At 41.9% G+C, this 27,371-nt stretch overlaps 1 protein-coding gene across 1 annotated transcript in view; it reads left to right on the top strand.

Annotated features, from left to right (window-relative positions):
• nt5dc1 (5'-nucleotidase domain containing 1) overlaps window positions 1-27,371 on the top strand; it is a 665,771-nt gene that overhangs the window by 440,929 nt on the left and 197,471 nt on the right. The gene's annotated exons all lie outside the window — the stretch shown is intronic.

Genomic DNA, 27,371 nt, shown 5'->3' with positions numbered 1-27,371 from the left:
CTAGGGGTAAGCCTAGTAATTTCTAAGGTAGGGACATGTTCGGCAGAACTTTGTGGGCCGAAGGGCCTGTATTGTGCTGTATGTTTTCTATGTTTCACACCCCATGAGCCAAATGACCTCATTCTGTTCCCATGTCTTGTGGTTGTTATTGTATGTGGCTGCTTTTCTGAAATGCCCATCTTAACAAACTGAATGGCTGTTACGCTCGTACTTCCCCGTGTTAATTTTTTTTTCAAAAAGTAACATCTGAAAATACATTAGGAGCCTTTTTCCTCTTTTAAAGGAACATTCAGTTGTTTTTATTGTACAGGTCTGGTTTTCCTTAATGTCTGTCTAAACAAAGCGGAAGGGCCTCAGCTTGCTGTGTCTCTGGATGTGATAACAATGTGCAGCCTCCCCTGACTGAGAGGCAAGGCGAGCTAACAGTGCCACACTGTCACCTTGTGACAGAAAACAAACCAGTTTTAAAACAACGCAAGTGTTGAAGAGGTTAAACATGTTAATAGACCATATGTCATTCCTGAAATCAAAGTGGAGTGATGTCGGAATGCCAGTTCAAACACCATTACCTGGAAACATTTCTTCTGTTGTTTTCCCAGGATTCAATTTCCTTTCTCCTCCAAATGCTTTAATCACACATCTGGTAACCATTTGTTGGGGGGAAAAGGAAGCCAGTTGTTCCTCTCAGATGAGTGTTATTTAACACTTTTTCGAAGTGATTTTGACATGTTGGTTGTGAAGTTTGCTTTCAATATTTGGACGTTAGATGTCAGCTGATGTTTGAGCCAATGTTTGTGTCCCTTTCCATATGTTGTGTTGCTTGTCTTGAACTGGCAGTTTTGGGGGAAGAGTTGTGACTAGGCCTAGTTGGGAGTTGTTCAAAGTTCAAAGTAAAGTTTATTCATCACAGAACATACATGTCACCACATACAACCCTGAGGTTCATTTTCCTGCGGGCATACTCAGCAAACCTATAGAATAGTAAGTATAACAGGATCAATGAAAGATCAAGTAGAGCATAGAAGACAACAAACTGTGCAAATATGAATACAAATAAATAGCAATAAATAACAAGAACATGAGATAACAAGATTAAAGAGTCCTTAAAGTGAGATCATTGGTTGTGGGAACACCTCAGTGAAAGGGTATTAACACAAGAGAATTTGCAGATACTGGAAATCCAGTCCCAATGAAGGGTCACAGTCTGAACTGTCAACTGTTTACTCTTTTCTATAGATGCTGCCTGGTCTGCTAAGTTCTGCCAGCATTTTGCGTGTGTTTCAATGAATGGGCAAGTCAGTGTTGTTATCCACTTTTGTTTAAGAGCCTGATGGTTAAGGGATAGTAGTTGTTCTTGAACCTGATAGTGCGAGTCCTGAGGCTCTTGTCCCTTTTACCTGACGGCAACAGCGAGAAAAGTGCATGGATTGGGTGGTGAAGATCTCTTATGATGAATACTGCATTCCTATGACAACATTTCTTGTAGATATGCTCAATGGTCGGGAGGGCTTTACCTGTGATGTACTGGGCCGAATCCACTACATTTTGTTGGATTTCCCGTTCAAGGGCATTGGTGTTTCCATACCAGGCCGTGATGCAGCCAGTCAGTAAACTCTCTACTACACATCTATACAAGTTTGTCAAAGTTTCTGATGTCATGCTGAATCTCTACAGACTCCTAAGAAAGTAGAGGCACTGCTGTGCTTCCTTTCTAATTGCATTTACATGTTGTGACTCTCGATCAAGGTGGGGAGGGGGGCAAGTAGGTGACAAGTGAATAGTAGGGGTTTGTTGTAAAAATTGGTCCTCCAGTGTCTGACATTGTCATTAAATTTCTTTTAACTTTTTTAGTTCCTTTTTGAGTGAGTTTCCCCTGACACTTGTATGAAGAGTCCTTTACGACCCTAGATTGCTCATTCTGCATGTGGATTAACAAATGGACTGTAAAGGCACTGTTTCAGCTATTTATTTGTATTTACATTTGCACAGTTTGTTGTCTTCTATGCTCTATTTGGTCTTTCATTGATCCTGTTATAGTTACTATTGATCCTGTTATAGACGATGTCCTGGATACTACAGAGGCTGGTGCCCATTATAAAGCTGACTAAGTTTACAACTCAAAGTCGCTTCATTTGATTCTGTGCGGTAGCCCCCTCCCCATACCAGGCAGTGACACAGTCAGTTAGAATGCTGTCCAGTGTATATCTGTAGAAATTTGTTTTTGTTTACAAACCAAATCTCCTCAAACTCCTGATGAAATATAGCCGTTGTTGTGCCTTCTTTGTAGCTGCATCAACATATTTCTGTTTCTATATAATCAGCAGTATACATGTGATTGTTCTGGGAGTTTTTCAGTGATTACAGCTGCCCATGTATTTTTCTGGAAACATCAAGTTGCAGTGGCGGGTATCATATGACTTGAATCTGGCTATTAATGGAATTTACTGTAAAACCAGACCACCTTTGTTCATGTTCTACTTCCCCTGATCTTTCCCCCACACCTACCTCCCTACCTCCCCCCCTCTCTCTCTCTCTTGCTCTCTCTCTTTCATTTTCTCTCTCTCTCACTCTGTCTTTCATTCTCTCTGTCTCATTCACTCTTTCATTTTCTCTCTGTCTCACTCTGTCTTTCATTCTCTCTGTCTCATTCACTCTTTCATTCTCACTCATTCTCTCTCTTTCATTCTCTCCCTCTTTCATTTTCTGTCTCTCTCTTTCATTCTTTCTCTCTCTCTCTCATTCTTTCTCTCTTATTCTCTCTCATTCTCTCTTTCATTTTCTCTCTCTCTTTCATTTCTTTCATGCTCTCTCTTCATTTTCTCTTTCATTCTCTGCCTATCTCTCTCCCTCCCTTCACTCTCTCTGAGCATTTGATGCCTCCAGGCCAGTACTCACTGGAGTTGAGGAGGGATCTCATTGAAACCTATTGAATGTTGCAAGGCCTCAGTAGAGTGGATGTGAAGGGGATGTTTCCTCTGCTGGGAAGTCTAAGACCAGAGGACACAGCCTCAGAATAGAGGGCTGTCCTTTTAGCACTGAGGTGAAGTGGAATTTCTTTAGCCAGGGAGTGGTGAATATGTGGAATTCGTTGCCACAGGCTGTTGTGGAGGGCAAGTCATTGGTTATATTTAAGGCAGAGCTTAATAGGTTCTTGGTTAGTCAGGGCAGGAAGGGTTATGGGGAGAAGGCAGGAGATTACGGCTGAGATGGAAATGCATCAGTCATGATGAAATGGCAGAGCAGATTCAATAGGTCAAATGGCATAATTCTGTTCTTATATCTTGTGCTCTCTCTTTGTGCTTCTTCTCCCTTTGCCTGTGTTCTTGTAACGATTAAATGATCGGATGCAACAAGTTTCATGTCTCATTCTTAACTTCTGAAGAACCTTTGGATCACAGAAGCATCAGGATCCAACAGGGTGCTGAATTTCTTTAAAAAACACCTGACCTTAAACTTGCTGCAGTAGGTGATAGTAAACTCTATATCTCTACTACATCCTCATCCAATTATCTCTCTGTGCCAAGAATTCACTATTCCTGACCATGAGGTTACTATTTCCTGTTTACACTCACTCTGTGGTTCTTAAGTAATTGGAACCCTTAGAATGTCTCATTTGGTTGAAGTGGAATCAGTGGGTCCCTGAGCTTGCTACGTTGTTCCATTCACTGAATGCATCTCCAGTTTGTATGGATGAGGTTTTAACTTTGCCAGTGCAGCAACAATGTTACAATAAGTATCATCACCCAAGGAAAGGAAAGGCAGATACAGTATTGGTAGAATACAATATTCAAAGTTCAAAGTAAATGTATTATTAATGTCAGTCTTCTTCAACAAACAATACCCTGGTTGACTTTAGACCATATAGGTCAGGATATAGGAGCAGAATTAGGCCATTTGACCCATCGAGTCTCTTCTGCCATTTCATCATGGCTGATCCATTTCCCTTAGCCCCAGTTTCCTACCTTCTCCCAGCATCCCTTAATGCCCTGACCAATTAAGAATCTATCAACCTCTGCCTTGAATATACCCGTTCGACATCTACAGCCAAGTGTGGCAATGAATTCCACAGATTTTCTTGTAGGCATTCACAGTGGATCAAAGAAATACAACAGAATCATTGAAAAACTACACCACAGACTAGCAACCAACCAATGTGCAAAGGAAGACAATCTGTGCCAATACAAAATAAAATAATAATAAATAACTAAATAAATAAATAAGAAAATAAAAATATTGAGAACTTGAAAGTGAGTTCATTGGGTGTGGAATCAGTTCAGAGTAAAATTATCCATACCAGTTCAGGAGCATGATCCTTCATGTCTGTGGTCATGACTACTACTTTCTTCCGTAAAATGAATGTGCAGAACTTTGAATATATACATCACTGCAAAAGTCTAAGGTTCATATATATATATATATAGCCAGGTTGTCTGAGACTTTTTCTCAGTACTGTACTGTATTTGCCAATGTGGAGCAGAGAACAAGTTTGTAAATCTAATGGGAGCAAAGGATGTTGGGAATGGTGATGGCAAATGAAGAAGAATGCCAGAAACCAGGCAAGGTCATTTAACACCAAAGAATTGATTTATTGATCATTACAGAATGTCTCTCTGGTGCTTCCTGCTCCCTTCCCCTTTTCCCAACCATGATTCCCCTCTCCCTGCCCCCTTCCCACTCTCAGTCCACAATAGAGACCCATATCAGAATCGAGTTTATCATCATTCACACGTCATGAAATTTGTTTCTTTTTGCAGCAGCAGTACAGTGCAATACATAAAATTACTACAGTACTGTGCAAAAGTCTTAGACTCCCCAGCTATATATATGTGCCTAAGAATTTTGCACAGTACTGTATTTATTTTGGTTTTGTTGCAGATGCAATGCATAAAACTGGAATTTTTGTCGGGATTTATATCCACAAAAATATTGTAGGCATTGGATATTTATTTATAGAAGCGTTATACATTTTGAAGGAGTTCAGACGATGAAGTTGAGGGTTGCTTTGTGTACTCAGATGTGCGTCTTGGCAATCCCCTTTGAAGTTTGAGAGAAGGCAATTACATTCAACACGTGTTGTCCAAAAAGGCCAGATTTCAGTGAAAGAAATGCACATAGCTGGCGTGGGTGTGGAATTTGGGTACATGTCTGCAGCCCAGGGAAGGTGCAGAAAGTATTTATTGAGAGATCAGTTTTATAAGCAGGCACATTCAGACAGAGTTGAAGCAGGTTGCTAATATTTAGCTGGGATCATTAGTGAACTCAGTGTTGTAGGGCAGTGAGTGAAAATCTCAACAGAAACAAAGAAGTTCATATTCATACAATAACTTTGTTATGAAAAGTCCACATTCAAAATGTCAGTATTTCTCTATATATCACTAAAGCGGCTTATCCTGCTTTGATGTTCCAGACATAAACTCCAGATTCTGTAAGTGCAAAAAATCTAAAGTGACAATTACAACAGCTCGGCCTGGAATGTCGACTGGTTATTCCTTTCCGTAGATTTTGCCTGACCTGCTGAGTCCCTCCAGCATTTTGAGTGTGTTACTCTGGATAGTCCAGTAGTCCGTTGTTTCAGATCTTTTGTTTTTATTTGTTTTGGACTTTGAAAAAGACACCTCTCACTGTGGTATTTAAAACCCTACACACTAGCATCCGTCTTATGGTTGAAAGAATACAGAAAAAATTTACAACGATGTTGCTGGGTCTGGAGGACCTGAGTTTTAAGGAAAGATTGAGTAGGTTAGGACTTTATTCCTTGGAATGTAGAAGATTGAGAGGAGATTTGATAGAGGTATACAAAATTATGAGAGGTATAGATAGGGTAAATGCACGCAGCCTTTTTCCACTGAAGTTGGGTGGGACTACAACCAAAGGTTATGAGTTAAAGGTGAAAAATTTAAAGAGGACATGAGGGGAAACTTCTTTATTCAGAGGGTCGTGAGAGTGTGGAGCGAGCTGCCAGCACATATGGTACAAGTGAGCTTGATTTTAATGTTTAAGAGAAGTTTGAATAGATACGTGGATGGTAGGGATATGGAGAGCTAAGGTCCTGGTGCAGGTCGATGGGAGTAGGCAGTTCAAATAGTTCGGTTCGAAATAAATAGACCGCAGCGGCTGTTTCTATGCTGTACTTTTCTATGACTATGATTTTTCGAAGGTAATGGCTTTTAAAAACAGAATGATAGCTGAACAAAGAAAGCAGTCGGCCTTTGAAAGTCACCTGCTGCTCAAGTAGACAAACTGTGAAAGACAATAGGAAGGGATGCAGACTGGGTAAAGAGAAATTATATAGGTGACCCACCAAAATAAACGTAGGCTGATTTGGGAGTGAGGCCCAGCTCCGTGGAATAGTAGATTGTTTCACATGGTGCACTATACCGCATTGAGAATGCATTAGATGTCTGAGTAACAGGCAGATATGGATTTGGAATCGGTCACTTTCTGCTTCCAAGCTAAGCTCTTACTGTAAAGCTGCTGTTAAGTCACATTGTGTGATAATCTTGGAAACAGAAACAAGAATACGATATATTTTTAATTTAAATCTTTGTCCTGATGTCAGAAACTGTGTGGAGTTTACACTAAATATTAAATCCTAAAAATTGGCTTGGACAGCAGGTTCCACTAGAAACACATACAAAATGCTGGGGGAACTCAGCAGGCATCTATGAAAGAGAGCACAGTCGATGTTTCAGGCCGAGATCCTTGAGTAGGGCTTGAGAAAAAAAGATAAGTAGAGTTAAAAGGTGGAGGGAGGGGAGGGAGGAACACAAGGTGATAGGTGAATCCAGGAGGGGGAACTCTACTATTCATCTTTTTTTCTCCAGTCCTGACAGAGACTGTTCTCTTTTCCATAGATGCTGCCTGGCCTGCTGAGTTCCTCCAGCATTGTGTGTGTTGCTTGGATTTCCAGCATCTGCAGATTTTCTCTTGGTTTTGATTAGGTTCCATTAGGATGTTTTTTTATCGCAAAATGCAGGTATTACTGACAAATCCTGCATGTAATACCCACTTCTCTTGAGAAAATATAAGTAGGCAAGTACAGTGTAGATTCCCAAGAATGTGGACAAGATCAAGAGCCTCTAATTTGCTGCTGTTATATCTCCAGGTTTTAGTAACCCTACACTCAAGAGTGTAGGTATCTATTTCAAATGTGTTGGTCACCTGTTAGCCTGAACAGTTTTGGATCCAACATACTCCCGATTATTCTCCAGTCTTATTTCAATGTCTCCCTTCATTAGACAGTTCCAAAAGCCATTGGTGCAACACAATAGTTCAGTGCTGTCAAAGTCAAGGGTGGGACGGTGGAAACCTGATTGGTTGAGGAATAACCAATCAGGAGGGACAGATGATGGGAGTTGAGTACATAGTTGATATCTTTTTGTAAATGTTGGCACTATTAGATTATGAAGACACGCAGTCCTGTTTTATTGTCATTTAGTAATGCATGCATTAAGAAATGATACAATATTTCCTTTGGTGTGATATCACAAAACACCGGACAGACCAAGACTGAAAAAACTGACAAAACCACATAATTATAACATATAGTTACAACAGTGCAACAATACCATAACTTGATGAAGAAGTCCATGAGCACAGTAAAGTTCAAAGTCTCTCAAATGTCCCACATCTCACGCAGACAGGAGAAGGAAGAAAAACTCTCCCTGTCATAATGACCACAATCCGACTTTGAGTCATCCGAAAACTTCAAGCTCTGATCAGCTCTCCGACACTGAGTACTGAGCGCCATCTCTGTCCGAATGATTCAACCTCCTTCTCGGTCGCCAAAAGCAGGCAAGGCCAGGGATTTTGAGGCCTACCCTCCGAAAGATTCCCAACCACGCATTAACGACAGCAGCGAACGAGCGTTTCAGAAATTTCACTATTTTCGCTATTTTTTGTAAGTTTGATTTTTGATATACCTAATAAATATCCTTGCATTAAAGTACGAAGCAACTCCAGCCATTTTTTTCCTTTGGTCGTACCCATGTATCTGTCAGGCAGCAAGAGGCATAGTGGTCAGTGTAACACTATTACAGCGCCAGTGACACAAAAACCTACGTCAGGATGCTGTTCATCAACTATAGCTCAGCATCTAATACCATGATTCCCACAATCCTGATTGAAAAGTTGCAGAACCTGGGCCTCTGTACCTCCTTCGACAACTGGATCCTCGACTTCCTAACGGGAAGACCACAGTCTGTGCAGCTTGGTGATAACATATCCTCCTCACTGACGATCAACACTGTCGCACCTCAGGGGTGTGTGCTTAGCCCACTGATCTACTCTCTGTATACACATGACTGTGTAGCTAGGCATAGCTCAAATACCATCTATAAATTTGCTGACAATACAACCATTGTTGGTAGAATCTCAGATGGTGACCAGGGGGCGTACAGGAGTGAGATATGCCAACTAGTGGAGTGGTGCTGTAGCAACAACCTGGCACTCAACGTCAGTAAGACAAAGGGGAGCTGATTGTGGACCTCAGGAAGGGTAAGACAAAGGAACACATACCAATCCTCATAGAGGGATCAGAAGTGGAGAGAGTGAGCAGTTTCAAGTTCCTGGGTGTCAACACAAAATATTCTGCAGATGCTGGGGTCAAAACAACACACACAACACGCTGGAGGACCTCAGCAGGTCAGGCAGCATCTGTGGAAATGAACAGTCAACTTTTCAGGCCGAGACGTTGACTGTTCATTTCCACGGATGCTGCCTGACCTGCTGAGGTCCTCCAGCGTGTTGTGTGTGTTCCTGGGTGTCAAGATCTCTGAGGATCTCACCTGGGCCCAACATATCGATGTAGTTATAAAGAAGGCAAGACAGTGGCTATACCTTATTAGGAGTTTGAAGAGATTTAGCCTGTCAACAAATACACTCAAAAACTTCTATAGTTGCACTGTGGAGAGCATTCTGACAGGCTGCATCACTGTCTGGTATGGAGGGGCTACTGCACAGGACTGAAAGAAGCTCCAGAAGGTTATAAATCTAGTCAGGTCCATCTTGGGTACTAACCTACAAAGTACCCAGGACATCTTTAGGAGGCGGTGTCTCAGAAAGGCAGCGTCCATTATTAAGGACCTCCAGCACCCAGGGCATGCCCTTTTCTCACTGTTACCATCAGGTAGGAGGTACAGAAGCCTGAAGGCACACACTCAGCAATTCAGGAACAGCTTCTTCCCCTCCACCATCCAATTCCTAAATGCACATTGAATCTTTGGACATTTCCTCACTTTTTTTTAAATATACAGTATTTTCTGTTTTGGCACTTTTTTAATCTATTCAATATACATCACTGATTTACTTGTTTATTTATTATTATTTTTATTTTATTTATTATTATTTTGTTTTCTCTGCTAGATTATGTATTGCATTGAACTGCTGCTGCTAATTTAACAAATTTCACGGCACATGCCGGTGATAATAAACCTGATTCTGATTCTGACCTGGGTTCAATTCTCTCCGCTACATGTAAGGAGTTTGTACATTCTCCCTGTGACCACATAGGTTTCCTCTGGGTGCTCTGGTTTCCTTCCACATTCTAAAGACATAGGGGGTAGTTGGTTAATTGATCACATGGATATAATTGGGTAGTGAGTGCTTGTTAGGCTGGAAGAGCCTGTTACTATGCTGTATGTGTAAATAAAAATAAATAAAAGTGTTAATTTTATTTGTATTATGGGTTTACACTTCCCATCTCCTCTCCCCAATTCCACCCCCCTGGCAACATGCTACAATTCCATGATATTGATTTTCTCATGATAGCCCATAAACAAGAGCTTTAATGTTGTTCATACTGTTTGTTGAATCACTTAGAGAAACACAAAATAAAATTAACGTTTCCCTGGAGTGGCAGTAAGTATGTAGGCTGATGAATAGCACTTTAATGATTGTGTGGGGCATTGGATGAATGGAGTGTGAGTTGTTCAGTTCAAATTTTCTTCTTCAATGATCACAGTTCCACACATTCTGTGCATGTGCACCTGAAGTTTACATTCATACCACTGAGGGGAGCTATTGTACATAGTAAACACACAAAATGCTGGAGGAACTCAACAGTCAGGCAGCATCTATGGAAATAAACAAACTGTCGGTGTTTTCACAGACTGGAAAGAAAGGGAGAACTCTGTCAAACCTTTGGCGTTTGACTGGTTACTTTAGGAAGTTTGTGCAGTGCGCTAGCAACACAACTCATTGTAGTATTTGTCATGTAAACTTGGTCCAGTTGGAGGGGCATTAGGAATTTAATTTACACACAAAATGCTAGAAGAACACAGCAGGCCGGGCAGCATCTATGGAGGAGGGGGATAAACCGTCGATGTTTTGGGTCAAGTCCCTTCATCAAGACTGTCTTCATATTCTTATCCATGTCCTCCTCTACTTCCATGATGAAGCCACTCTTAGATTGGAGGAACAACGCCTCATATTCTGTCTTGATAGCCTTTAAACTGATGACATGTACATCAGTTTTCCTTACTTTGGTAATCTCTCCCACCATCATTCTTTCTTTCTTCTATTCCCTATTCTGGTTACCCTTTTGCCCTTTTCTTCTCATCTTCTTCCGGTTCTTCTCCTTCCCTTTCATTGAAGGACCACTCTCCTCTCTTATCAGACTGCATCTTCTACAGCCCTTTACCTTTTGCACATATCCCCTCCTAGCTTCTCACTTCATTCCTCTCCCCTAACCACTGGAGTCAGTCATCACCAGCCAGCATGTACCCTTCCCCCCCTTACCAACTTCTTTATTCTGACTTCCGGCCCATTCCTTTCCAGTCCTGATGAAGGGTCTTGACCCAAAACTTTGACTGTTTATTCCCCTCCTCCATAGATGCTGCCTGACCTGCTGAGTTCCCGCAGCATTTTGTGTGTGTTGCTCGAGATTTCCAGCATCTGCAGAATCTCTCGTGTTTGGAATTTAATTTAAACAATTTACAACTGCAGCTGTTAGCAGCACCTGGCCAGTCTTTGCATTTTAGAAAGTCCCACAGACAACATTATTGTGGTAACCAAGAAAGTTTTCATTGTTAATTGTCTTGAAAGGCCTGACAGAGCTTTCTTTTTCTCCTTCACATGGATGTGAGCTTCCCCAACAAAGCCTGCATTTAGTGTGATTAGCTAATTCCTCTTAAGAAGTGTTCTTTTTTTAATTCTCCACCATACAAGTGATGAATTTTAATCCAAATGCTGAAGTATAGAGTCATAAGAGAAGTACAGCACTGAAAGGCCCTTTGGCCCATCTAGTACATGCCTAAACCATTTAAACTGCCTGATCCCATTGACCTGCAGTAGGACCATAACCTTCCATACTCTGACCATCCTTTATCCAAACTTCTCTTAAACATTGAAATCGAGCTCACATCCACCACTTCTGCTGACAACTCGTTCCACACCCTCACCAACCTCTGAGTGAAGAAGTTTCCCCTCATGTTCCCCTTAAACTTTTCACCTTTCACCCTTAACCCATGACCTCTGGTTGTAGTTCTACCCAACCTCAGTGGAAAAAGCCTCCTTGCATTAACTCTATCTATACCCTTTATAATTGTGTATACCTAATAAACATAAACAGAAAATGCTGCTAACATACAGCAGGTTGGGAAGATCCGTGAAAGGAAAAGCAAAGTTAACGTGTCAGGTTGAAGACCCTTTGTTGGAACTGCATTTTGACCCATCAGCAATCAAAAGCACGGATATATTTCTTGTCAGGGAATATCACAGAACAGAGACACGAGAGACTGCAGAAGCTAGAGCAACAATCATCGGGTCGAGCAGCATCTGTGGGAGGAAAGTAATTGTCGGCGTTTTGGGAGTATTGCTACTTGGAGAAGAGACGAAGATTAAGATTAGCTTTATTTGTCAGATGTACATTGAAATGGGCACGTAGGCATGTGGCCAAATGGCTAAGGCACTCGACTAGCAACCTGAAGGTCATGAGTTCGAGACCCAGCCGCGGCAGTGTGTAGTGTCCTTGAGCTTAACCACACGGTGCTCTGCGATGTCACTGGTGCCAAGCCGTATCGGCCCTTGCCCTTCTCATGGACAACATTGGTGTTGTAGAGAGGGGAGATATGCAGCATGGGCAACTGCTGGTCTTCCATACAACCTTGCCCAGGCCTGTGCCCTGAAGAGTGAAGTCTTTCCAGGCGCAGATCCATGGTCTCACAAGACTAACGGATGCCTTAAACATTGAAATACAATGAAATATGTTTTTGTGTCATATAAAATCAGTGAGGGCTGTGCTGGCCAGCCCACAAGAGTTGCCATGCTTCTGGCATCATCATGGCATACCACAACTCATGAACTCAACCCATACGTCTTTCAAGATTCCAGATTGTTTATTGTCATTCTTCAGTACACAAGTGTAAAAGAGAAAGAAATGATTGTTACTCTTAATTTGATCCAGCGTAAAAACACAAGGAAAACAAAACAAAATAAACACGCAATAAATAAAAATCTAAAAGCATTCCTATAAAGCATCTTTGGTGGGAGGAAACCAGAGCACAGCCATGGGGAGAACATAAATAGCTCTTTATAGGCAGCTGCGGGAATTGAACCCCTGCAGCGATCACAGACACTGTAAAGTGCTGAGGTAACCGCTATGCTATGTGCCGCCCCAGGAAATGATATTGCTGTGGCCATATTACCCATACCTTTACAACTGAGGTTACAGATCTGAAGGGTGGCATTGAAAAAGCTTTGTTGGGGTGCATTTTGTAGAGGCTCCACCTGACCCTCTCCAAGAAAAACTTCTGGGACTCAGGAGATAAATCATTCCCCACATTATACTCAGATTTAGACATGGTCTTGAGCTCAAGCTGTACAGTTAAGTTTCTGGGGAAAGTTGATCACCCAAGATGTGGAAAGTGGATGCTTTGACAATGGTAATTCCATTATGGGTAAAGGGGAGGTGGATGCACTGTATTCAGAATGGATAAGACATCAGAAAGGGTATGACAAGGGAACACATACCAGTCCTCATAGAGAGATCAGATGTGGAAAGTGTGAGCAGTTTCAGGTTCCTGGGTGTCAGTATCTCTGAGGATCTGTCCTGAGCCAACATATTGATGCAGCTACAAAGAAGGCACGACAGCAGCTATATTTCATTAGGAGTCTGAGGAGATTTGTTATGTCACCAAAGACACTTGCAATTCCTACAGATGTACCATGGAGAGCATCCTAACTGGCTGCATCAAGGTCTGGTCTGGTGGTGGGGTTGCTACTGCACAGGATCGAAATAAGCTACAGTGAGCTGTAAGCTCAGTCAGCTCTATCATGGGTACTAGCCTCCGTAGCATCCAGGACATCTCTAAGGAACAATGCCTTAAAAAGGCGACTTCCATCATTAAGGACCCCATCACCCAGGTCATGCTTTGTTCTCATTGTTACCGTCAAGGAGGAGGTACAGGAGCTGGAAGACACACTCAGTGATTCAAGAAGAGCTTCTTCCCCTGTCATCTGAATGGACAATGAACCCATGAACACTACCTCACTACATTTTTATTTCTACTTTTGCACTACTTTTAAATTAATTTACCTATCTAATACAGATGTACTTACTGAAATTCATGTTTTTTTCTATTATTATGAATTGCATTGTACTGCTGCCACAAAGACAACAAATTTCACAACATATGCCAGTGATTTTTAACCCGATTCCGATTCTGAATCAGGCTCATTATCACTAGCATGTTTCGTGAAATTTGTTGCTTTTGTGGCATCATAAAGAATTATTGTAAGTTACAGTTAAATAAGTAAGTAAATAAATAAATAAATAGAACAAAAGAGGAAAGATGAGGTAGCGTGGTTCATTGACCATTCAGGGATCTAAAAGCAGAAGGGAAGAAGCTGTTTCTAAAACATTGAGTTTGGGGCTTCAGGCCCCTGTACCTCCTCCCTGATGGTAGTGGAAGAAGAAGTCATGTCCGGGTTGGTGAAGTTCCCCCATGATGGATCTGACCTTGCCTGCAACCCTCTGCAGCTCTTTCAATCTTGAAATGCTCTTTCGCATTGGAAGCTTCATACCAGGTGATGATGCAACCATTCGGAATGCCTTCCACAGTACATCGATAGAGTCTTTGGTGACATACCAAATCTCCTCAAACTCCAAATGGAGTATAGCCCCTGGCATGCCTTCATGACTGCAGCAATAGATTGGGCCCAGGATATATCTTCTGAGTTGTTGATGCCTAAGTTCAATTCTACACTGCCATCATAGAGAGCATCCTCACATCAGCCATTAGTGACTGGTTTGGTGCAGCATCTTCTTACAGTACATGAAAATTACAGTGAACTGGCAGGTCAGCAGAAAAGGTCATTGGCTGCAGTCTACCAGCACTGCAAGACTTCTTTCAAGATGGCTCCAGCGAACGACACGACCAACGCAATGTCCTGCTAACAGTTCATGAAACTTCTTCTCTTACTTCTTCTTCCAAATATGATTCTACTACTAAGCTGTGTGCAATTGGAACCTATAATTTACACTTTGATGTCGTGGCTTTGGGTTGATTGAGTCACCTAGTGCTTTGCTGTTTCCGAGGGAGTTCAGCGAGGTCTGAAGCGCAGCATGTGACTGGGAGGCCTGGTAGCCTGGAGACTGAGATTGACTCCATGCTTCTCTCTGACTGAGGCATCCAGCAAGGTTGCAGTTGACAAAGATGAGAACGGAGGATGGGCGGGTGTTCGTCAGCATCTGCCTGTGTTTGACCAGTCTTCCTCTCTCTCTCACTAGCTGCCGTCAGAGGAAAGTGTAGCATTACCGAGATCCACATTTGCAAGGATTGATCAGCAAGGCTGTGGCCTCATTTTAGGGGATTTTGGGGTTCATGTTGCATGTGTTTCTTGATTCCATTTACTCTTTTTTTGTTGTTTTTGAACTATTTAATCAGGTTGATTGATGCGTACTTGGGCGCTTCAGCTAAGTATGGCCCTGAAGTCTGCAGTGGCTAGTGGCATGGCACTGAACTGAATTGAACTGAACTAAGCTGAATACTATTGAACTCCTTGTTTGATGTTTGATATTCTATGTGTTTGTTCGTTCGCTTTTTGCCATTTGCGCTATTTGTTCTTTTCTCATGCATTGGGTGTTTGATGTTTCCTTGAATAGGTTCCATGGTATTTCTTTGTTTCGTGGCTGCCTATAGGAGGATGACTCTCAGAGTGATATTGAACCTGATTTACATTGCAGACACTACCCACCCTGTGACCCACCTTTTCGGAAAGCTCCTGTCTCGAAAGCACTCATCACCATCGTTATGTGCCATGTCGTGTGTCGGGCGATTATAGCCTTCCATCTGTCTTTAACCTGAGAAGTTCTAATAAACTGTTCTAAACTCTTACCTGTCCATCCCTTGTTGTCGACTGCTCATCAATTTTTCCCATCGCTGAAAGATGTTCGAGCTTCTCTGTCCTCAGTATGTGTCTCAGCAATTCTAGCTGCTGTTTCCTGATTGATGATATCAGCTCTCTTCTCATTCCAGCTTTTCACAACACCTCCTCACTTGTTACTCTGTTCTTCCATGATATTTTCATCGTTCTTCTCGAAAACCACATTTCCGTAGCTTCGAGTCTTCCCTCATTTTGCTTTGATATTGAAAGCACAATAGTGCTTTTAAAATAAAAACTTAAAACTATATTAAAAGTTGTTCCCCCCACAGGCAGTTAATCTAGTTAGCCAACCTCCACCCTCCTCTATTTATTACCTCAGTCACTGCACTGCAGTGTCAACACTTTAAACCACTTTTTATAATGTTCCCTGCAATTTATTTATGCATTTTTACACATTTAATTCCATATCCATACTTCTAAATTTATTTTATATAATTCCTTATTCTTTATAATTATTGAACGTTTTTGGTGCATGTTGCACCAACACACCACAGCAAATTCCTAATACATGTAAATCTATATTGCGAATAAAGTTGATCTTTGATAATGATCCTAAATCTGCTCTCCCTTTCCACTGCCGACACTGTGACACATAGTGTGAAAGTGTGCTACAAGGCCAAGCCTGGACGCTGTCCAGGTCATGCTGCATTACTGTACACAGTTGTTATACTTGCTGAAATTGATTTTTGGCTCTGACACTAATAAGGTACGACCAGCAGACATGTCAGACTACTTAAGCACTTCCACATGACCTGTCTGTGCAGAATACTTAACATCTATTCAGAAACCAAACTAAGAGATTAACATTTGTAACTGACTACAAAATTACCAGAGTTGTAATCTTACTTTTGATGAGGGTGTTAAATTAAACTTTTTTTTAATATTACCAACACAGGCTAGTGGAAATAGTTTTTCCAAATGGTCAAATCTCCCCCAGATTTTTAATCCCCATTAGATTTCCTCTGTGAACATTCCACTAATAAAAAGAAAAGATTCCAGACACACCATACAAACAAACCTCCCAACATTGCTGGAAGAATCACTGATCAGGTGGGGCAGATGTCTGATGATAGAATACCAAAGTAGAAGAATGTCTGATGATAGAATACCAAAGCAGCTACATGGCAAGCTGACTGATGGATAGAAAAGATACTCTTCAGATATCCATGAAAAATTCAACATTGACACCACTGTTCTCTCTAAACTGTGCAGGTGTGTGGCTGCACAGTAACTGAATGCTCCTATGCACATAGCCTTTGTTGCCGTGCAGCTGGATATTTCTTTTATATAATGTTAATATATTTAGAGAATATGCTAATATAATTTTGAAATCTTAAGTTAATATAATTTTAAAATACCCTATAGTTACTTTTGTGTTAATGAACATAATCCACAAATTTTATAAATAATACATGTACCACAACCTTTACTTTGAAATCTTTTATAGCTTCAACATACTTACATTGTCAGTGTTTTAAATTACAACACTGTTACAAATTGTAACAATAAACACAGAATAGAAGTCAGTAGATTATTGCTAATAAGCTGCCAGCCCGCTGAATCCCAATACCGTCCACAAAAAAAATCATTTACGTTTTAAAGCCATGTAAAATTTCCCTGCACAGTGCAACAGTTGGTCCGTACAGCTGGAAAAAAGAAATTTAAACAGCATTTTGAAATTCCCCTTCTTCCTTTGGTGATGGTTTCAAATTATAGCTTTTCATGTTAGCAACATAAGCTAGTGGAAATATTTTTTCCAAATTCACATGATCAAATCTCTCCAAAATTTTGAATTCCCATTAGATCTCCTCTATGAATTTTACACTAATTAAAACTGCTCTAGTTTCCCTAGTATATTCTCGCAACTAAAACTTTACTTGGTAAATATCCAAATTGCCTTATCTAAATGCCCCTCACCTCCTTCATTTTAAAGAAAACACCACAAGACACCAACCATCTGCAGAATGCAGTATCAAAACTATTATATCTCCAGGTACCTCAATTCTGAACTGATTTCACCACTGACAGACTCACTTTCAACAACTCTCACAAGGACTCTTCATTTCATGTTCTCGATATTTATTGTTTATTTATTATTACCTTTTTTCTCTATGTATTTGCATAGTTTGTTTTCTGTTGCACATTGGTAGGGGGCGGTCATTCTTGAATTCTTTGTGTTTCTTGTATTTACTGTGGTTTCCCACAAGAAAATGAATCTCGGTTGTATATGGTGATATGTATGTACTTTGATAACTAAATTACTTTGAACATTGAACTTAAATAAAGCTTTCACTTAGTTTTGTTTAGGGGAAATTGTGAATAATCATGGCCATTCCTCATTGTTGTGCATCAATCATTCTCAAGTAAGACCATATCATCAGGTCTATAGTGTCACAATGTGTACAGATGGCTGATTAGACCATTCTGGGTTTCAAAGTTCCTTCCATACTGGTAGGGATACTGTAACGTCAGTGGTTCCTGATCTGAAAGATTCTCCTTTCCTCTCTGCTTGCTCTGTTCCAGTAAGCTCAACCGCTGTTAGACTGCACACCACCTTCGTGCACCTTCCTCCATCGCCTGTCTGTGCAGGCAGCAGCACCATCTGCACCAGGTCCAGCTCCTTCAGTTCCACCATCAACGACCAGCCTGCTGATGGGGTAGATCTGCAGGACTTTTTAAGTTGTTAACGTCCAGGAGGGTCTTGCATTCATAGAAAATACATTAGAAAAGGACAGTAACACCTTAGGTTGACCCCCAAGAAGCTGCTGCAACCAAGTGTGCCGCCATTTTAGCAGAAATCTATTGCCTCAAAATAAATCCATTGACTTTTCAGTTGTTCAAAAGTTTCTGTCAAAGGTTGAATCTCGTTATGTATTAATTCAAATTTAAGGTTATCATTGGGACTACCTGGGAGCTGCACAAAGTTGAGCTGTAAGTAAACCTGCGCCAATGAGAAAAAACGTATTTTTAAATCTTCTAGAGAGGGAAGTTGATGCGCAGTTGCTCACAGCATTTAAGGAGTGTCAAGATGAACACGAATCCCTTAGGCAAAGGGGGTTATGGATCAAATGCTGTGTGCTGGCTTTGATACCAAATGGTGCCCACTGTTCAGATTCAGATTAATTTATTTATCACACGTACATCAAAACATACTGTGAAATGTGCCTATTGAGTTAACAACTGATACGACCTAATGATGTGCTGGGGATGCCCCACAGGTTGTCAGTACACATACTGACACCAACATAACATGTCCACTATGCTCAGCAGAACAACACAGAACACAACAAGCAACAAAGCAACAACAGCAAAACAAGTCACATTGTTGGAGAGGGTACAGACAATCCATCAAACACAGGACAGACTGTCTCTGGTCCCCAGCCTCCAATGAACTTGTGGGTTTGCAGATTTGCAGTCAAGGAGTCTTTGACTTCCCCAGTGGACTCATAAACTCATGATCTTGGCTGCCGGGCCTCGACTTCCAGACTTCTGATCAACCCTCAGGGCTTCGGTCTTCGGTATCGACCTCAGGACTCGCTGATGGTGACGAATGAGGACCTCAAACTCCCAAACTCCAGGCCTCGAGCACTAGACTTGCCGACGATGAGGCTCGAATTCTAGGCCTCAAACTCTGGTGTCGCTGACTTGCATTCTCAGGGGGTCACCATCAATCTTGCATTCTGCCTGTACAGAACTATGATCCCCGAAACTCGCTGACAACTTGTTGCCCTGTGGGGTTGTGGGGGGAGGATGAGTACTTTTCCTTGTCCTTATCCTCACTCTCCTTCTAGTGGAGTGTCGCAGGAAGCGGTGCTGGATCCATTGTTGTTTGTCACCTATAATCAACGATCTGGATGATAATCTGGTTAACTGGATCAGCAAATTTGCAGATGACACAAAGATTGGTGGTGTAGTGGACAGCGAGAAAAACTATCATGGCTTGCAGCGGTATTTGAAACAACTGTTAAAATGGTGGCAGACTCACCATGGTAGGTCCTACACAGTGAACAGTTGGGTGCTGCAGACTGTGGGAGAACAAAGGGATCTGAGCATACAGGTCCATAATTCATTGAAAGTGAATTCATCACAGGTGGACAGGTCATAAAGAAAGCTTTTGGCACATTGACCTTCATAAAATTAATGTATTGAGTACAAGAAATGTGACGTTATCTTCAATTTGTATAAGACATTGGTGAGACCTGATTTAGAGTATTGTGTGCAGTTTTGGTCAGCTACTTACAGGAAAAATGTAAATAAAGTTGAAAAAATACAGGGAAAATTTACAAGGATGTTGCCATGTATGGAGGACCTGAGTTATGAGGAAAGATTGAATAGATTAGGACTTTATTCCTTGCAACATGGAAAATTGAAAGGGTATTTTACAGGTGTACAAAATAATGAGGAGTATAGAAAGGGGAAATACAAGCTGGATTTTTCCACTGAGATTGGGTGGGACTACAACCAGAGGTCATGGGTTAAGGGTGAAAAGTGAAAGGGTTTAAGGGGTACATTAGGAGAAACTTCTTCTCTCAGAGGGTCATGAGAGTGTGAACGAGCTGTCAGCGGAAGTGGTGCACGCAAGCTCAATTTCAATGTTTAAGAGAAGTTTGGATAGGTACATGGTTGGGAGGTATGGAGGGCTATGGTCCCAGTGCAGGTTGATGGGAGTAGGCAGTTTAAGTGGGTCAGCATGGGCTAGAGAAACTGAAGAACCTATTTGCGTGCTGTCCTTTTCTATGATTCTATGACTAGCCCATCACGCAACAACAAATGTTCTTCGACACATGTCCCTGTGACCAGCCTTCGAACACGGTTGCAGTTCAGAGGCCTAGACACTGGCCTGAGCTCTAACTCCCCCAAATTCCTGTCCCTAAACCCCAACCTGACTCCAAACTCCCCTCTCTGTTCCCATGACAGCATGGATTTGTTGGGTCGAGTGGCCTGTTCTATGTTTCCTGGCAACAAATCAGTGTATAGTACTCAGCTCCAGAGGTACTCTGGTGAGATAGTATAAACCTGGTCTAGTGCATTGTCAGTGTTTGGTTAGTTGATCTTTCAATAGGTTTTCAGTGCTGGGCAGTAAATGGCTGAAATTCCATTGACTCTGAGGGAAACAATAACTGCCAACAACTCACATCTGTGATTGCTAACCAGTGCTTCCTGCTGGAAAATATTTGTATGTCCAAGTGCACGGTTGTTAAAATAATCTCTTGAGAGAGGGCCAACTCCCAGCATCAAAAACCTTTAAGAATGGTAGGAAGAATCGGATGTGATTTCTAAAGGACATGCTCTGTTCTTCTATACCCCTTCGCTTCTGAACAATGTTGGAGAGGTTCAGAATCAGCATCAGATTTATTACCACTGACATATGTCGTGAGATTTGTTGTTCTGCAGCAACAGTACAGTGCAATTCATTAAAAAAACTAAAAATTACAATAAGAGATATATTTTTAAAAAATTAAGTAGTGCAGAAAGAGAGCAAAGCTGGTGATGTAGTGTTCATGGTTTAATATCGTCGCCAGGAGAGGTTGATATATAGATAGGTAGACAGATACTTTATCGATCCCAAAGGAAATTGCTGTGTCACGGTAGCGAGGAGTGGCGATAAGCTCCCGTTATCTATTAAATACTCCCAATGGTGTGTGTCTCAACCTCTGACAATCAAGTCTAGCTCCTGGACTTCACATGCGGTTTAGCTGTAAAGCCTCGCAGAACTGTTTCTACTGACAGGAGAGGGTGCAAAGGTGGGTTACTGGAGCCTTAAAACCAGTCGCTTTAGGCTGATGGGGCTCGTCAGCTGTGGTTGGCAGCTCATCGAAGAGAAGGAAGACCCTGATCGTAAACATCCACTGCCTCGCAGCTATACCCACTCATGAGAAAGGTTTTCAGGAGTGAACGCCGAGGAAAACTCCAGAGCGGGAGTATCTACGGCAGTTCTATGTTCATTTCAACACTGACTGGCAACTCCGCTGGTGCTAAACTGTATCGGTCTCTGACGCAGTTTTGAACTCATCAGCTGCATGGAGAGGGGCTGCTTGCTGCATGGGCAACAGCTTGGACACCACATTGTATTGCCCTGGCTTGTGTACCATGCAGACAGCTAGGAGGCAACATCCACGGTCAACCCCGACCAGTGGAGGGAGGGCCGTAGTGTTCACGGATGGCTTTATTGTCCGTTTAGAAATCTGATGATGGAGGGGAGGAAGCTGTTCCTAAAGTATTGAGTGTGGCTCTTCCATCTCCTGTATCTCCTCCCTGATGGTGGTAATGAGAACAGAGCACATCGTGGGTTAACCACTTAGCCACTTAACTGGGGAGGTGCTTCAGCTTCTCTTAGAAGAAGAAGAAAATAACATGGAGATTTGTGATTTCATTGAGGAAAAACGCTGAAGAAAAATAGATATAATATGAAGCTCTATTTGTGCTGACTATCTGTTTTAAAAATGTTTGTTAAACCTCATTATCAGAACCATATTAAGTGATTATTTTGGAAAACAGTTTGAATACAAGCCAGATGAGTCACTTCAATGTTTTAGAAGAAATGAAAAAGCCACAGCCTGTGACAGGTTGTGAGCCGAAATCACAACCAAATGTAGTCAGTTATCTACAGAATTTAAAACTGTATTCACAACCAAAACGTAGATCAGGAATCTCTTGTTTCTATTAGTTTGTGGTGGGTTGTCCTGCCCAGGAATGTGTATGAGTCCAGCCCCTATATACAGTCGGGGCAGCACGGTAGCATAGTCGTTAGCACAATGATTCACAGTATCGGCGATCGAGGTTCAATTCCCACCGCTGTCTATAAACAACTTGTAAGCTCTTCCCATTTCCTCCAGATTCCTCCCACAATCCAAAGACGTACTTATTGGTAGGTTAATTGATCATTGTAAATTATCCCATGATTAGGCTAGGATTGAAATTGGGGGATTGCTGAAAGTCGCAGCTCGAATGGCTAGAAGGGCCTGTTCTGAATTGTGTCTCAATAAATAAATAAATAATAGATATTCACCAAGACTGCCTGGTTGCACCAACCAGTCTGTTTCAGTATAGTTATTTCTCTCTAATTGCATACAAGGTTTGTTGCTGTATGATATACATGGTTTTTGTTTTTGCTGTGCAGCTGTAGAAACTATTTTGTATGTTGTCTTATGTCCCGATGAAGGTCTCGGCCCGAAACAGCAACTATTTATTCCTCACTATGTCTTCCTCCAGCATTTTGTGGGTGTTACTGTGGATTTCCAGCATCTGTAGAATCTTCTGTGTTTATGTCTTATCTTTATGGTATACTTTCCTAAATTTGATCAAAGTAATGAAAATATTAGGTATTAACTTTTCAATGCAGGGGTAGTGGTAGAGACATTCAGTGACATTTAAGAGACTCTTAGACACATAGATGAAAGAAAAGAAGAGGGCTGTGTGGAACAGGAGTAGATTTATCTTGAGGCCCTAGTTTGGCACTGACTAGATGGGCCAAAGGGCCTGTTTCCGTACTGTATTTTTCTATGACTCTAAAAGGTACATGGAGGCATTTGGCTCTCCATAACCACTGAGATAGGAGCACACGTTCTCAAGCCAAGCCAGTGCAAACACTTGACAGGTTAGTAGGCAGAGGCGGTGGTGTTGCCCTGTGTATAAGAAATAATATTACATCATTATAAAGGGATGATATAGGATCGGAAGGTGTAGAGCCTCTATGGGTTGAGTTCAGAAATTGCAAGTGTAAAAGGACCCTAATGGCAGTTGTATCCAGGCCTCCAAACAGCAGCCGGGATGTGGATTACAAATTACAGCAGGAGATGGAAAAGGCATGTCAGAAGGGCAATGTCATGATAATTGTTGGGGATTTTAACATAAAAGTGGATTGGGGTAACCAGGCCAGTACTGGACCTCAAGAGAGAGAATTTGTAGAATGTCTAAGGGATGGCTTTTTAGAACAGCTAGTTGTTGAGCCCACTGGGCTGTGCTGGATTGGGTGTTCAACAATGATCCGGAGGTGATAAGAGAACTTAAGGTTAAGGAACCCTTAGGGAACAGTGATTACAATATGATCGAGTTCACTTTGAAATTTGAGAAGGAGAAACTAAATTCCAGTGTTTCGGTATTTCAGTGGTATAAAGGAAATTACAATGGCATGAGAGGGGAACTGGCAAAGGTTGACTGGAAAGGGACACTAGCAGGAAGGACAGCAGATCAGCAGTGGCTGGAGTGTCTGCGAAAAATGAGGGAAGTACAAGACAGATATATTCCAAATAAGAAGAAATTTTCGAATGGAAGAGGGACACTACCGTGGCTGACAGGTGAAGTCAGAGCCAAAGTAAAAGCAAAAGAGAGGGCATACAAGGAAGCCAAAGCTAGTCGGAAGACAGAGGATTGGGAAGCTTTTAAAAACTTGCAGAAGGAAACTAAGAAAGTCATTAGGAAGGAAAAGATGAACTATGAAAGGAAGCTGGTGACGAATATCAAAGAAGATACTAAAAGCTTTTTTAAGTATATATGATGCTGGAGATATTGTAATGAGAGACACAGAGATGGTAGAGGAACTGATTGCATATCTTGCATCAGCCTTCACAGTGGAAGACATCTGCAGTGTACCAGACATTCAAGAGTGTCAGGAAAGTGCAGTGAAAATTACGACTGAGGAGGTGCTCAGGGAGCTTAATGGTCTGAAGGTGGATAAATCTGCTGGACCTGCTGGAATGCACCCTTAGGTTCTGAAGGAAGTAGCTGGAGAGATTGCGGAGGCATTAACAATGATCTTTCAAGAATCGATAGATTCTGGCAGTGTACCGGATGACTGGAAAATTGCAAATGTTATTCTGCTATTTAGGAAGGGTGGGAGGCAGCAGAAAGGAAACTATGGACCTGTTAGCCTGACATCAATGGTTGGGAAATTGTTGGAATCGATTATTTGGGATGAGATTACAGAATACCTGGAGGCACATGGCAAGATAGACCAAAGCCAGCAATGGTTCCCTGAAAGGAAAATCCTGCCTGACTAACCTACTGCAATTTTTTGAGGAAATTACAAGCAGGATAGACAAAGGAAATGCAGTAGATGTGGTGTACTTGGATTTTCAGAAGGCCTTTGACAAGGTGCCGCACTGAAGCTGCTCAGCCAGATAAGAGCCCATGGAATTACAGGGGAGTTACTAGCATGGGTGGTCCATTGGCTGCTTGGCAGAAAACAGAGAGTGGGAATAACGGGATCCTATTCTGGCTGGCTGCCAGTTACCAGTGGAGTTCCACAGGGGTCTGTGTTGGGACCGCTGCTTTTTACGATGTATTTCAATGATTTGGACTATGGGATTAATGGATTTGTGGCTAAATTTGCCGATGATACAAAGATAGGTGGAGGAGCGGGTAGTGTTGAGGAAACAGAGAGCCTGCAGAGAGACTTAGACAGTTTAGGGGAATGGGCAAAGAAGTGGCAAATGAAACACAATGTTGGAAAGTGTATGGTCATGCACTTTGGGGGAAGAAATAAATGGGCAGACTATTATTTAGATGGGGAGAGAATTCAAAATGCAGAGATTCAAAGGGACTTGGGAGTCCTTGTGCAAAATACCCCAAACATTAACCTCCAGGTTGAGTCGGTGGTGAAGAAGACAAATGTAATGTTGGCATTAATTTCTAGAGGTATTGAATATAAGAGCAGGGATGTGATGTTGAGGCTCTAAAAGGCACTTGTGAGACCACACTCGGAGTATTGTGTGCATTTTTGGGCTCCTTATTTTAGAAAGGAGAGGGTTCAGAGAAGATTCACAAGAATGATTCCAGGGATGAAAGTGTTACCGTATAAGGAACGCCTGGCAGCTGTTAGGCTGTATTCCCTGGAGTTCAGGAGAATGAAGGGGAATTGCATAGAAATATTCCAAGTGTTAAAAAGCCTGAAGAGATTAGATATGGTAAAGTTATTTCCCATGGTAGGGGAGTGTAGGACAAGAAGGCGTGTCTTCAGGATTGAAGGATGTCCATTCAGAACAGAGCTGTGGAGAAATTACTTTAGCCAGAGGGTGGTAAATCTGTGGAATTTGTTGCCATGAGCAGCTGTGGAGGCCAAATCATTGGGTGCATTTAAGACAGAGATAGATAGGTTCTTGATTAGCCAGGGCATCAAAGGGTATGGGGAGAAGGCAGGGCAGTGGGGATGACTGGAAGAATTGGATCAACCCATGATTGAATGATGGAGCAGACTCGATGGGTCGACTGGCCTACTTCTGCTCCTATATCTTATGGTCTTATGGTCTAAACTCTACATCACCTGACTAGAAATGGTTTGTAAAGGAGCACATATTTGATGATCATGAGTAGGAATGTTTAATTTTCAGATGTGAATGTGAGCTGTGAAAATTGATCCTTTCTTTCTGTACAGTTGCTTGGTAATAAACAACAGCGCCTCTTTCACCTCAGACGGTTAAAGAAGGTTGGTATGGGTCCACCAAGTCCTAAGAACTTTCTATAGGGACACAGATGAGAACATCCTGACTGACTGCATCACTACCTCGTATGGGATCCTACTTCCCTCAATCGCAGGACTCTGCAGAGAGTGGTGTGGACAGCCCACCGCATCTGTAGTTGTGAACTTCCCACTATTCAGGACATTTACAAAGACGTGTGTAAAAAGGGCCCGAAGGATCATTGGTGACCCGAGTCACCCCAACCACAAACTATTCCAGTTGCTACCATCTAGAAAACAGTACCACAGCATACAAGCCAGGACCAGCAGGCTCCAGGACAGCTTCTTCCACCAGGCCACTAGACTGCTTAATTCATGCTGGCAGAACTGTATTTCTATGTTATATTGACTGTTCATATTTAAACATCTTGTTACTGTCCTGTTGTACATACTATTTATTATAAATTACTATAAATTGCACATTGTACATTTAAATGGAGATGTAACGTAAAGATTTTTACTCCTCGTGTATATGAAGGAAGTAGGTAATAAAGTCGATTCAGTTCAATTCAGATCAGTAACAAGCCCCTTTCCGTAAGACCGTAGGAGCAGAATTAGACCATTCAGCCCAAGCTCGTTGTTCTTGCTCCACCATTCCATCATGGCTGATTTATTTTCCCTCTCAAACCCATTCTCCTGCCTTCCCTCCGTAACCTTTGTCGCTCTGACTAATCAAGAACCAATCAACCTCTGCTTTAAATATACCCAGTGGCTTGGCCTGCACAGCTGCCTGTGGCAATTACCACTCTCTAGCTAAAGTAGCAGACCCAACACCGACCCCAGCAGGACACCTACTAGTCCCCAACAATCAACCAGAAAAGCCCCCCTTTATTCCCACTTGTTGCTTCTACCAATCAGCCAATCTTCCATCCACGCTAGTATCTTTCCTGTAACACCATAGGCCTCTACTAGCCTCATGTGCAGCATCTTGTCAAAGGACTTCTGAAAATCCAAGAAAATAACATCCACTGCTTGTCCTTTGTTTCAAAGTATTCCAACAGATTTGTCAGGCAAGATTATTCCTTCAGGAAACCATGCTGACTTCTTCATGGTCTCCTGTGACATTAAAGTTCAGAGTTCGAAGGTAAATGTGTTATCAAAGTACATCGATGTCACCATATGCTATCCTGAGATTCACTCTTTTGCCAGCAATTACAGTAGAACAAAGAAATACGATAGAATCAATGAAAAACTGGACACGTCAAAGACAGACAATCAATATGTAAAAAAACAAGGAGTGTCAATGCAAAAAGAAAAAAAATAAAATAATAATAATAAAGAAATAAGCAACAAATATTGAGAGCATCAATTCCTTGAAAGTGAGTCCATAGGCTGTTGAATCTGTTCCACGTTGGGTTCAGTGGAGTTATGCCCTGTGGTTGAACAGCTTGATAGCTGAGGGGTAATAACTATTGCTGAACCTGGGGGTGAGGTCCTGAGGCTCCTGTAATGGCAGCAGTTAGAGAGTGCATGGCCTGGATTGTGGGGGTTCTTGATGGTGGGAGGCTGCTTGTAGATGTGCTTGATGATG

Source organism: Mobula hypostoma, chromosome 2, assembly GCF_963921235.1.
Source record: "Mobula hypostoma chromosome 2, sMobHyp1.1, whole genome shotgun sequence".
Lineage (NCBI taxonomy): Eukaryota > Metazoa > Chordata > Chondrichthyes > Myliobatiformes > Myliobatidae > Mobula > Mobula hypostoma.
Note: the sequence above shows the minus strand (reverse complement) of the source record. Positions and strands in the feature narration are given on the sequence as shown.